Below are 12581 nucleotides of genomic sequence, written 5' to 3' on the forward strand. Positions count from 1 at the left end.
TATACTGTAGTGTATAAGTGTGCAATAGCATTATATCTAAAAAAACAACATACATACCTTAATTAAAAATACTTTATTGCTAAAAGTGGTAACCATCATCTGAGCCTTCAACAAGTTGTCATCTTTTTGCAATAGTGACATCAAAAGTCACTGATCATAAATGACCATAACAAATATAATAATGATGAAAACGTTTGAAATGTTGAAAGAATTACCAAAATGTGACACAGAGACATGAAGTGAGCAAATGCTATTGGAAAAATTGTGTCAATAGAATTACTTGATGAAGGGTTGCCAGAAACCTTCAATTTGAAAAAAGAAAAAACCCACAATATCTGCATAGTGCAATAAAGTGAAGTGCAATAAAATGTGGGGACTATATTGGGCTCTTTTTGGTGGCATTTTGTGTATAAATATATTAAGTCCATCTCATCTAATGTGTCATTTAAGGCTATTGTTTCTTTATTGATTTTCTGTTTGAATGATCTATCCATTTCTGTAAGTAGGGTGCTAATGTCCCCTAGTATTGTTGTATTGCTGTCAGTGTCTCCTTTTATGTCTATTAATACTTGCTTTATGTATTTAAGTGCTCCTATATTGAATGCATAGATATTTACAAGTGTTGTATCCCCTTGTTGGATTGATCCCCTTATCATTATGTAATGCTCTTCGTCTCTTGTTACATTCTTTGTTTTAAAGTGTATTTTGTCTTATATAAGTATGCCATCCCAGCTTTCTTTTCATTTCCATTTGCATGGAATATCTTTTTCCATCCCTTCACTTTCATTCTGTGTGTGTCTTTAGATCTAAAGTGAGTCTCTTGTAGGCAGCTTGTATATAGGTCTTGTTTTTTTATCCATTCAGCAACCCTATGTCTTTGCTTGAATCTTTAGCCCATTTACATTTAAAATAATTATTAGTAAGTGTGTACTTATTGCCATTTTATTAATTGCTTTTTGGTTGTTTTTGCAGTTCTTCTCTGTTCCTTTCTTCTTCTCTTGCTCTCTTCTCTTATAATTTGATGACTTCCTTGAGTGTTATTTTTGTATTCCTTTCTCTTTATCTTTTGACTATCTGTTATAGGTTTCTGGCTTTTGGTTATCACGAGGTTAATATATAACAGTCTATGTATAAAGAAGTCTATTTTAAGTTGATGGTCACTTAAGTTTGAACTCATTCTAAAAGAGCTACATTTTTACACCCTTGCCAACGTTTTATGTTTTTTGATGTCATATTTTATATCTTTTAATTTTGTGTATCACTTTAATTATTTTAGCTATTGATGATTTTACCACTTTTGTCTTTTAGCCTTCTTTCCAGTTTTATAGGTGGTTGATCCTCTACCTTTAATATATATGTGCCTTTACCAGTGAGTTTTTTCTTTCATAATTTTCTTCTTTCTAGTTATGACTTTTTTTCTTTGTAAAAAAGAAACATATCTTGTAAGGACACTTTAGTGGTGATGAATTCCTTTAGCTTTGGCTTGTCTGGGAAACTCTTTATCTTTCTTTCAATTCTGAATGATACCTTGATGGGTAGGGTATTCTTGGTTGTAAGTTTTTACCTTTCAGTACTTTGAATATACTGTGCCAGTCCCTTCTGGCCCATAAACTTTCCACTGAAAAAAATCAGCTCATTGTCTTATGGGGGGGCTGCCTTATACATAACTAGTTGTTTTTCTCTTGCCGCTTTTAAGATTTTATTTATCTTTAACTTTTGACATTTTAATTATAGTTTGTCTTGGTGTGAGTCTCTTTGGGTTCTTCTTTTTGGGACTCTCTGTGCTTCCTGGACTTGGATATCTGTTTCCTTTGCCAGGTTAGGAAATTTTTCAAACATTGTTTCTTCAAATAGGTTTTCTGTCCTTTTCTCTCTTCTCCTTCTGGGACCCTTATAATGTGAATGTTAGTATGCTTGATGTTGTCGCAGAGGTTGCTAAACTATCCTCATTTTGGGGGGATTCTTCTTCCTTTTGCTGTTTGGATTGTGTGATTTCCACTACCCTGTTTTCCAGATTGCTGATTTGTTCTTCTGCATCCTCTAATCTGCTGTTGATTCCCTCTAGTGTATTTTTCATTTCAGTTATTGCCTTCAGTTCTGATTGATTCTTTTTAACATGTTCTATCTCTTTGTTGACATTCTCACTGAGTTCATCTATTCTTCTTTCAAGTTTAGTGAGCATATTTATTACTATTTCTTTGAATTCTTTATCTGGTAAATTGCTTATCTCTGTTTTATTTATTTATTTTCCCCCCTGAGGTTTTGTCTTGTTCTTTTGTTTGCAAGGTATTCCTTTGTCTCTTCATTTTGCCTAACTCTCTCTGTGTTTGTTTCTGTGTATTAGGTATATCAGCTACATTTCCCAGTCTTGAGAGAGAGGTCTTATGTAGGAGGTGTCCTGTGGGGCCCAGTGGTGCAAATCACTTTATCTAGGTGCTCCAGGGCTATCCCCTGTGTAGGCTGTGTGCGCCCTCCTGTTGTGGTTGGGCTGTGATTGCTGCAGGCGTGCTGGTGTGCGGGGCTGGTCCCCTGGAGCAAGAGCCGCTTTGGAGGCGCACTGATGCTGTCCAAGGCCACTCACAAGATGGGGTGGGGCTGGTTCCCTGGAGCAGGAACTACTTTTCAGGGGCTCTGTGGCTGGCCAGGGCCACCTCCCAAGGGGGATGAGGTACAGGCCACTTTGGAGGGACAGCTGGGGCAGTGGGTTGGGAAGTGCTGGTACTCAGGGGTATGCTGGGGCAAAGCACCCAGTGTTAGCTAGGTTGATGGAGAGTGACAGAAATGGTGCCTGCCAGCGTTGGGCCAGGTAGGTGGAAGGAGAGCAAAAAAATGATACCTGCCAGCACTTCCATCCCAAGAGAAAGTTCCATCAGATCCCTGTCCCTCTGGCACATGCTGTAAATCAGTTAATGAATCTCCTTCTTATATGACCCAGTTGCTTTTCAAGCTGCTACTTCTGCACTGGGACTTGGAGCAGGTATGTACATGAGCTCTTCAAGAGTGGAATCTTGGTTTCCCACAACCCTTCAAGTCTCCTGAGCATAATCCAGATGTTACAGAGGCTAGTCTTCCTGGTGTAGGTCTCCCATGCTGGGGATCCCATTGTGGTGTTCAGACCCCTCATTCCTTAGGAGGGACCTCCAAAGTTGTGATATCCCTCCTGCTTGTGGGTTGCTGTACTGGGGGTGTGGCTTCTAACTAGACAGCATCTCTGCCTCTCTTACCCTTCTTGATGTGGCCTTTTCTTCATATACTTAGTTGTAGAAAGTCTGTTTTAGTCTTCACATCATTCTCAGAGATAGTTGTTCTATATGTAGTTGTATTTTGGTGTGTCCATGGAGGACATGAGCTCAGGATTTTCCTACTCTACCATCTTGAATCAGATCTCATGAATTTATTTTCTTAAAACATTCATGACAACAGATCTCCATTTGTCTGAGTTTCTCATTAAAATGTTAACTGAGATTTACAGCTTCTGACTCTTGTTAAAATTTTTAGTCAAGGTGAATTAAAGAATTTGTAGATGGGGTTTATAATTATCTTTTTGCTCAGTGGAGTAAAAGCGGAGGAATGATGAATACCACACACTTTATTTACTGGCTGTAATTGAAAATCAGAAATCAATAGAAAGGACTAAATTATGAGTTATACAACCCATATATGCATTGATTTATTTCATTCAGTAATTTTATTTTTTTTATTCAGTCATTTATTTGACAAAAAATTTTAAAGTGTATACATAAGGCTAGTTAGGATAGGATATGTTAAGATTAATAAGACACAATACCCTGTTAAGGAATTTAGGATCATAACTGTATCTTCAATATTAAGATCATCTTCATTAGAGTTTTCCACATCCAACAATAGAATCTTGGACCCTGTAGGTAATGAAAAGGTTTTCTGATAAAATCTCTTAAAACGTAGAAAGTACCTTGGATGACTAGACTAGCTGGATGTATGCACCTCATGCAGAGTTTTTTGAAACTAACAATGTTATACTAGAGTTCCAGTTAATTTCACAAAGCTACTCTGAATAATGGCCATTAAAAAGTATCATAAAATGTGATATTATTGCCTGTTTTTTTTAATTAATAGACCTTATTGTTAGAGGAGTTTTGGGTGTACAAAAAATCATGCAGAAGGTAAAGAGAGTTCTCTTGTGCCTTCTCTTCCCTACTGCTCCCCTCCCCCACTGTTTACCCAATTATTAATATATTGCATTAGTGGTTCACATTTGTTATAATCAGTGAACTGATAATTATACATTATTATTAAATAAGGTCCATAGTTTATATTAGGGTTCACTCTGTTGTACAGTTCTATGGCTTTTGACAAATGTATAATGTCAGATATCCACCATTACAGTGTCATACAGAACCATTTCACTGCCCTAATAATCCTATGTTCCACCTATTCCTCACTGTCTCTTTTTCTCCCTCCCTCTGAACCCTAGAAAATGACTGATCCTTTTACTCTTTATAGTTTTGCCTTTTCTAGGATGTCACAGAATTGGAATCATATACTGTAGCCTTTGTAGACTGGCTTCTTTTACTTAGAAATAGGCGTTTAACGTTCCTCCATGTCTTTCCATGGCTTGATTGCTCAATTCTTATCACCAAATAATATTCCACTGTATTGGTCTATCACAGTTCATACATTCCTCTATTGAAGGACATCTTGATTGCTTCCAATTTTCAGCAATTATGAATAAAGCTGCTAAAATATTTGTATGCAGGTTTTTGTGCGGACATAAATTTTCAACTAATTTGGGTAAATATCTAGGAGTGCAATTTCTGAATCATATAGTAAGATTGTGTTTAGCTTTGTGAGAAACTGTCAAACTATTTTCCAATGTGGTTGTACCATTTTGCATTCTCGCCAGCCTTGAATGAGAGTTTCTGTTACTCCACACATTCACTGGTATTTGGCGTTGTCGGTGTTAGGGATAGTAGCCATTCTAATGTAGTGATCTCATTGTTGTTTTAATTTATAATTTCCTAATGATATTTAATGATGAATATCTTTTCATATGCTTATCTGCTGCCTATATTTTCTTTGATGTACTGTATGTTTAGATCTTTTGCCTACATTTTAATTGGGTTATTTGTTTTCTTATTCTTGGGTTTTAAGAGTTCTTAGTATATTTTGTGTACAAGTTCTTTTCTCAGATATATGATTTGTAAATATTTTCTCGTGGTCTGTGGCTTTTCGTTCTTTAACATTATCTTTTGCAGAGCAGAAATTTTAAATTTTAATGAAGTCAGATTTACCAATGTTTTCTTTCATGAACCATACTCTTGGTGTTGTATCTAAAAAAGTCTTCACCAAACCCAAGATCACTTAGATTTTCTACTATATTATCTTCTAGAAGTTTTATAGTATTGCATTTTACATTTAAGTCTATAAAGCATTTTGAGTTAATTTTTGTGTAAAGTGTGTAAAACCTGTCTAGATTTATTTCTTTGCATGTGGGTGTCCAGTGGGTCCAGCACCATTTATTGAAGACTGTCTTGTCTCTATAGAATTGTCTTTGTTCCTTTGTCAAAGACCAGTTCACTATATTTGTGTGGGTCTATTTGAGCTCCTTAGTCTTTTCCATTAATCTATTTGTCTATTCTTTTGCCAACACCACACTGTTTTGATTACTATAACTTTATAGTAAGTCATGTGGTTTTAGTTCTCTTTCTATTCTTCAGCTTTAGTATTGTTCTGGCTATTCTGGGTTTTTGTCTCAACATATAAATTTTAGAATCATTTTGTCAATATCCACAAAATAACTTGCTGGGATACTGACTGAGATTTCACTGAATCTACAGATCAAGTTGGGAAGAACTGACATCTTGGCAATATTGAGTCTTCCTATCTTGAATATCTAATATCTTTCCATTTATTAGATCTTTTTTGATTTCTTTTATCAGAGTTTTGTAGTTTTCCTCATCTAGATATTGTACATGTTTTATTGGGTTTATACCTAAGTATTTCTTTTTTTGGGAGGTGCTAATGTAAATGGTGGTGTGTTTCTAATTTCAAATTCCAACTATTCATTGCGGGTATGTAGAAAAGCAATTTATTTTTGTATATTAGCCTTGTATACTGCAACCTTCTAAAATCATTTATTAGTTTCAGTATTTTTTTGTTGATTCTTTCAGATTTTGTACATAAACAATCATGTTATCTGTGAACAAAAGGCAGTTTGATTTCTTTCTACCCAATCTCTATGCTTTTATTTCTGTTTCTTGTTTTGTTGTATTAGCTAGAACTTTCAATATGATGTTGAGTAGGAGCGGTGAGGGGGGACATGGAAGAAAACATTTCATTATTTCATTAATTTGATAGTGGAATTAGGCAACTTAGTTCCACATTAGATAAGAGTACAAAACTTTTATCAATAGGTAACTAAGCCTCTTGCAAAAAATTTGCAGAGAAAACCAATTTAAATTCTCCCTGTAAACTGTGATTTCTGACTGATATAGTAGATCAAAATGAGATTTTTCTCTTCTACTTAAGTAAATGTCCACAAAGCATGTAAATCAATTGAATAGGAGACCCCTCTTGTATCAGGTGCAAGGCATCCAGAGGAACAGAAGTATCTATAAACACATACATACACACACACCCCACACTAGGGAACATATAAAACATGTAAAATGTTTTCCTGTATCTTAATTCAGTTCAGTAATAACAGCTACTTTAAAAAAATCAGACATTTAGTAAATATAAGGGAGAGATATAGGAGTAGGAAAAGAGACAAATGATAGGGAAAAGAAAGAAATATTTTTTAGCATGGTTGTGAACTACCTGGATCTTCTGCTGTATTAAGATTTTTTAAATGAAAAACAAAAGAGATAAGGAAGAATAGAAACAGAAAGGATGGCATACACACATGTTCACAGGACAAATGCAGATATATGTTTATTTGATCCTGGGGTTGTAATCATGAGCTAGACACAATTTAGTGGGAGAGACGATTACAGTGACACACAGAATCACCGCATGGCAGGTACACATACAGAACAACAGAGCAACAGAGGGAAAGGATAATAAACACCTGGAAGATAGCACACACACACACACCCCCCCCCCACACACAGTGAAGCTGTATATAAAAGACAGATGCACACATCTAGGGGAGAGACAACATAACTCATACTCCACGGTCACACTCTACCTGGAAGTTGCTGTTACAATTTTGTTATATAGATGGTTTGGATTCTAACTTCATTTGGAACCATAGATGATCTTGAAATCTTGATTTTTTAACAAAGTACAAATTAAGCCCTATGAAGAAAGCTAAGTTTAAAGGGGGAAAAAAAGGACATTTTAGATGGAGTAATATCCCCATCTTGTGGTGTTTCAGAATATTGACTCTGCTTTTTAATGGCATTTTGAGTTTACATAATTCTAGGTAAACTATAGCTAACTTGATTATTCTTGGGAACAGGGGAGAGTAATTACAGAGGAAATTGAATCTACAGTTTATCAACCTATTAAAATTTTCATCAAAGTTAAACTATTTTAATGGAAGAGTTATACTAGTAAACAGTAGGTGCTAATTATTTAACAGGGTTCAGTGTTTGCTTTAACTTTACTGGGCTCAGAGCAAGAACCAAGAGGTGATCCACATTTGAATTTACCTTTTCTTAAATTTATTGCCTAGAGGTTTCATTTTTTTAATATTACAAGATCTCTTGTTGTTTTCTTGCACTTTATGACATAATAAAAAGTGAGAACCACTACCACCACCATCAACAATGTTTACTTTGCTGCATGCCCTTCCCTCAGGTTGGGACCCTTCTGGTTACCTGTAATATGGGATGAAGGCTTTGAAAACTCATGCTTAGGAATGTAAGTGTATTCTCTATTCTGTATTACTTGACATTTTTATTGTTGATTTTGTCCTTTGACATATGAGGTTTTATTTCTTAAAATTAATCCATGATTTAGTAGCATTCACCAAAATGACTGATGTGCCAAAACTGTGTAACTAGGAATATAAAAGTAGGGAAAGTGAGATACAGCCCCTACCCATTAGATGCTTATAGTCTAGTTGGGGACATAAACATACACACAAGAATCACACTAAAAAATAAGGTGATGTTGAGGGGGATCAAAATGGTGGAGTAAGAGGGGAGGACATGGAGCTCACCTCCTCCCATAAACACATCAATAATACATCTACATGTGGAGCAATCTATGGAAAACTAACTGAAAACTGGCAGAAGAACTCCTATACAACCAAGGCTACAAGAAAGATTCTCACATAATCAGGTAGGATGAAAAAAAAATTGGGTTGAGACTTGTGCCCCGGGAGGGGACTAAGAAGAAAAAGAAGGCTGTACAGGGGGAGACATTTGCCCTGGGGAGTGAGTGGGTTGAGCCACAGACTGGGTGTCCCAGTTTTGGGGTCCTTTGCAGAGGAGACAAGACACCCTTGGCTGCTTGGAGATCTGCTGAAACAAATAGAAAGGCTGGAGAAGCTTAGACTCCACTCACAAGCATGCACGGGTGCTGGCTTTCCCCTAGACAGTGTGCAGAGAGGTCAGCCTTAGCTGCTGTCACCTTGGCACACTCCCAAATCTGAGGTGAGTGAATACTCCGGCCCTGCTCAATCCATGGCACAACTTGGCACCAGATCTAAGGTGGCCAGCACATGGGAAAAGACTCAAACTAGGGATGCAGAGGCAGCCTGTGGGCCTGGGAGGAGGTCCAGGTGGGGCAGCAGTGGCCACTGTTGGTCCTTACTCAAACAGCGCCCCAGAAGCAGCCCACTTCTGACAGCAGCACAGCCACTTCAATTCCTGCAACTGCACTGAACCCCAGTCCCAGCCCACTGAAAGCTCCAGTCCATCCACTCACACCACAACATTGTACTAGATATGGGATGACCACATCAGGGAAAAGATGAAACCTTGGGCTGTGTCTGAGAGGAGTCATAGACACCTACACAGGCAGCATGTTGGAGCTCTGTAAGCACACGAGCCTCAATTACTTAAGCACTCCCCTTCTGTGGGGCAAAAGCCCCAGAGCAGGGAGAAGGAAAATCACACTCTTAAGGGGAAAAAAGCCTGCTTGAGTCCAAACTTCAGGGCTTCTGCTCCAGCAACTTGGGAGCAGACCCCGCCCCTGACAGGGCCACTGAGCAGAAAGGAAGTCCCGCCTCACACTCTGTGCAGGCTTTAGCTCTTACAACACCAGCCACACCCTCTATCAAGGTGATAGTGGCCAATACACCATAAGGAAAGATGTGGCTGGCGTTCACATCAAATCCAGCCCTTGCACTGAAGACACTTGGCATTCACAGTCTATATAGGGATGCTCCCACATAACACTCCTTCAAGACCACAATAGATACCTGTTTCACCTGAATTCATAGAGACAGAGAAAGTGAAAATGAAAAGGCAGAGGAACTACTCCCAATTGAAAGAGCAAGATAAAACCCCTGAAAATATAATGAAACAGAGACAGTTTATCAGACATGGAGTTCAAAGAGTTGGTAATAAAAATGCTAACTGAAGAGGGAAGACAGCAGAAGCAAGAAGAGCTACAATCCTGCAGCCTGTAGAACAGAACCACAATCACAGAAAGTTAGACAAAATGAAACAAACAACAGAGGAATATGTCCCAGATGAAGGAACAAGATAAAACTCCAGAAAAACAACTAAGTGAAGTGGAGATAGGCAAACTTCCAGAAAAAGAATTCAGAATAATGATAGTGAAGATGATCCAGGATCTCAGAAAAAGAATGGAGTCAAGGATTGAGAAGATGCAAGCAATGTTTAACAAAGATGTAGAAGAACTAAAGAACAAACAGGTGAACAATACAATAACTGAAATGGAGAATACACTAGAAGGCATCAATAGCAGAATAACAGATAAGTGAGGCAGAAGAATGGATAAGTGACCTGGAAGACAGTATGGTGGAAATCACTGCCATGGAACAGAATAAAGAAAAAATTTTGAAAAGAAATGAAGACAGTCTAAGAGACCTGTGGGACAACATTAAATGCACCAACATTTGCATTATAGGGGTCCCAGAAGGAGAAGAGAGAGAGAAAGGACATGAGAAAATACTTGAAGAGATAATTACTGAAAGCTTCTCTGACATGGGAAAGTACAGGAGAGTCCCAGGGAGGATAAACCCAAGGAGGAACATGCTGAGACACTTACTAATCAAACTGACAAAAATTAAAGACAAAGAAAAAATATTAAAAGCAACAAGGGAAAAACAACAAATAACATATAAAGGAATCCCCATAAGGTTATCAGCTGACTTCTCAGCAGAAACTCTGCAGACCAGAAGGGACTGGCATGATATATTTAAAGTAATGAAAGGGGAGAACCTACAATCAATAATACTTTACCAGCAAGGCTCTCATTCAGATATGATGGAGAAATCAAAAGCTTTACAGACAAGCAAAAGCTAAAAGAATTCAGCACCACCACACCAGCTTTGCAAAAATTATTAAAGGAACTTCTCTAGGTGGGAAAGAGACCAGCAACTTAAAACAAACTTGTACATATATAGACTGCTATATCAAAACCTCTTGAGAATAGCAAACCCCAAAACTACAATAGTTACCACAAAAAAGAAAAAGCAACCCAAACACAATGCTAAAGATGGTCAGCAAACTACAAGAGAAGAGAACAAGAGAGGAAGGGAAGAAAAAAGACCTATAAAACAAACCCAAAACAATTAAGAAAATGGCAATAGGAACATACATATTGACAATTACCTTAAATGTAAATGGATTAAATGCTCCAACCAAAAGACGTAGACTGGCTGAATGATACAAAAACAAGACTCATATATATGCTGTCTACAAGAGACCCACTTCAGACCTAGGGACACATACAGACTGAAGGTGAGGGAATGGAAAAAGGCATTCCATGAAAATGGACATCAAAAGAAAGCTGGAGTAGCAATACTCATATCAGACAAAATAGACTTTAAAGACTGTTATAAGAGACAAAGAAGGACACTACATAATGATCAAGGGATCAATCCAAGAAGAAGATATAACAATTGTAAATATGTATGCACACAACATAGGAACACCTCAATATATTAGGCAAATACTAACAGCCATAAAGGGAGAAATCAACAGTAACACAATAATAGTGGGGGACTTTAACACCCCACTTTCATCGATGGACAGATCATCCAGATAGAAAATCAATAAGGAAAAACTGGCCTTAAATGACACATTAGACCAAATGGACTTAACTGATATTTATACAGCATTCCATCCAAAAGCAGCAAAATACACATTCCTTTCATGTGCACATGGAACATTTTCCAGGATTGACCAAATGCTGGGCCATAAAGTGAGACTCAGAAAATTTAAGAAAATTGAAATCATATCTAGCATCTTTTCTGACCACAATGCTACGAGATTAGAAATAAACTATAAGAAAAAAAAATAAAAAACACAAACACATGGAGGCTAAACAACATGCTACTAAACAACCAATGGATCATTGAAGGAATCAAAGAGGAAATAAAAAATACCTAGAGACAAATGAAAGCAAAAGTACAAAGATCCAAAACGTATGGGATGCAGCAAAAGCAGTTCTAAGAGGGAAGTTTATAGCAATACAATCTTACCTCAGGAAACAAGAAACACCTCAAATAAACAACCTAAACTTACACCTAAAGCAACTAGAGAAAGAAGAACAAACAAAACCTAAAGTTAGTAGAAGGAAAGAAATCATAAAGATCAGAGCAGATATAAATGAAATAGAGATGAAGAAAACAATAGCAAAGCTCAATGAAACTAAAAGCCAGTTCTTTGAAATGGTAAACAAAATTGATAAACCTTTAGCCAGACTCATGAAGAAAAAAGGGAGAGAGCTCAAATCAATAAAATTAGAAATGAAAAAGGAGAAGTTACAACTGACACTGCAGAAATACAAAGGATCATAAGAGACTACTACAAATAACTGTATGCCAGTAAGATGGACAACCTGGAAGAAATGGACAAATTTTTAGAAAGGTACAGTCTCTCAAGACTGAACCAGGAAGAAATAGAAAATATGAAGAGACAAATCATAAGTACTGAAATTGAAACTGTGATTAAAAACTGGCAACAAACGAAAGTCCAGGAGCAGATGCCTTTACAGATGAATTCTATCAAACATTTACAGAAGAGTTAACAACTACTGTTCTGAAACTGTTGCAAAAAATTGTAGAGGAAGGAAAACTCCCAAACTCATTCTATGAGGCCACCATCACCCTGATACCCAAACCAGACAAAGATACTACAATAAAGAAAATTACAGGCCAATATCACTGATGAACATAGATGCAAAAGTCCTCAACAAAACACGAGCAATCTGAATCCAACAGCACATTAAAAGGATCATACACCATGATCAAGTGGGATTTATCCCAGGGATGCAAGGATTTTTCAATATCTGCAAATCAATTAGTGTAATAAACCACATCAACAAACTGAAGAATAAAAACCATATGACCATCTCAATAGATGCAGAAAAAGATTCTGACAAAATTCAACATCCAATTATGATAAGAAAGTGGGCATAGAGGGAACATACCTCAACATAATAAAGGTATGATCATA

General features: G+C 36.9%; 1 long non-coding RNA gene across 1 annotated transcript in view; it reads right to left on the minus strand.

The window, feature by feature from the left end:
- The window catches only part of LOC309604968, a 34200-nt gene that overhangs the window by 5657 nt on the left and 15962 nt on the right, over nt 1–12581 (minus strand). The window contains exon 1 of the long non-coding RNA XR_014231183.1: nt 1–12581. This exon is cut by the window's right edge and continues 15962 nt beyond it. This is a non-coding gene — a long non-coding RNA (uncharacterized lncRNA).

Source organism: Balaenoptera borealis, assembly GCF_965194805.1.
Source record: "Balaenoptera borealis genome assembly, chromosome: 11".
Classification (NCBI taxonomy): Eukaryota; Metazoa; Chordata; class Mammalia; order Artiodactyla; family Balaenopteridae; genus Balaenoptera; species Balaenoptera borealis.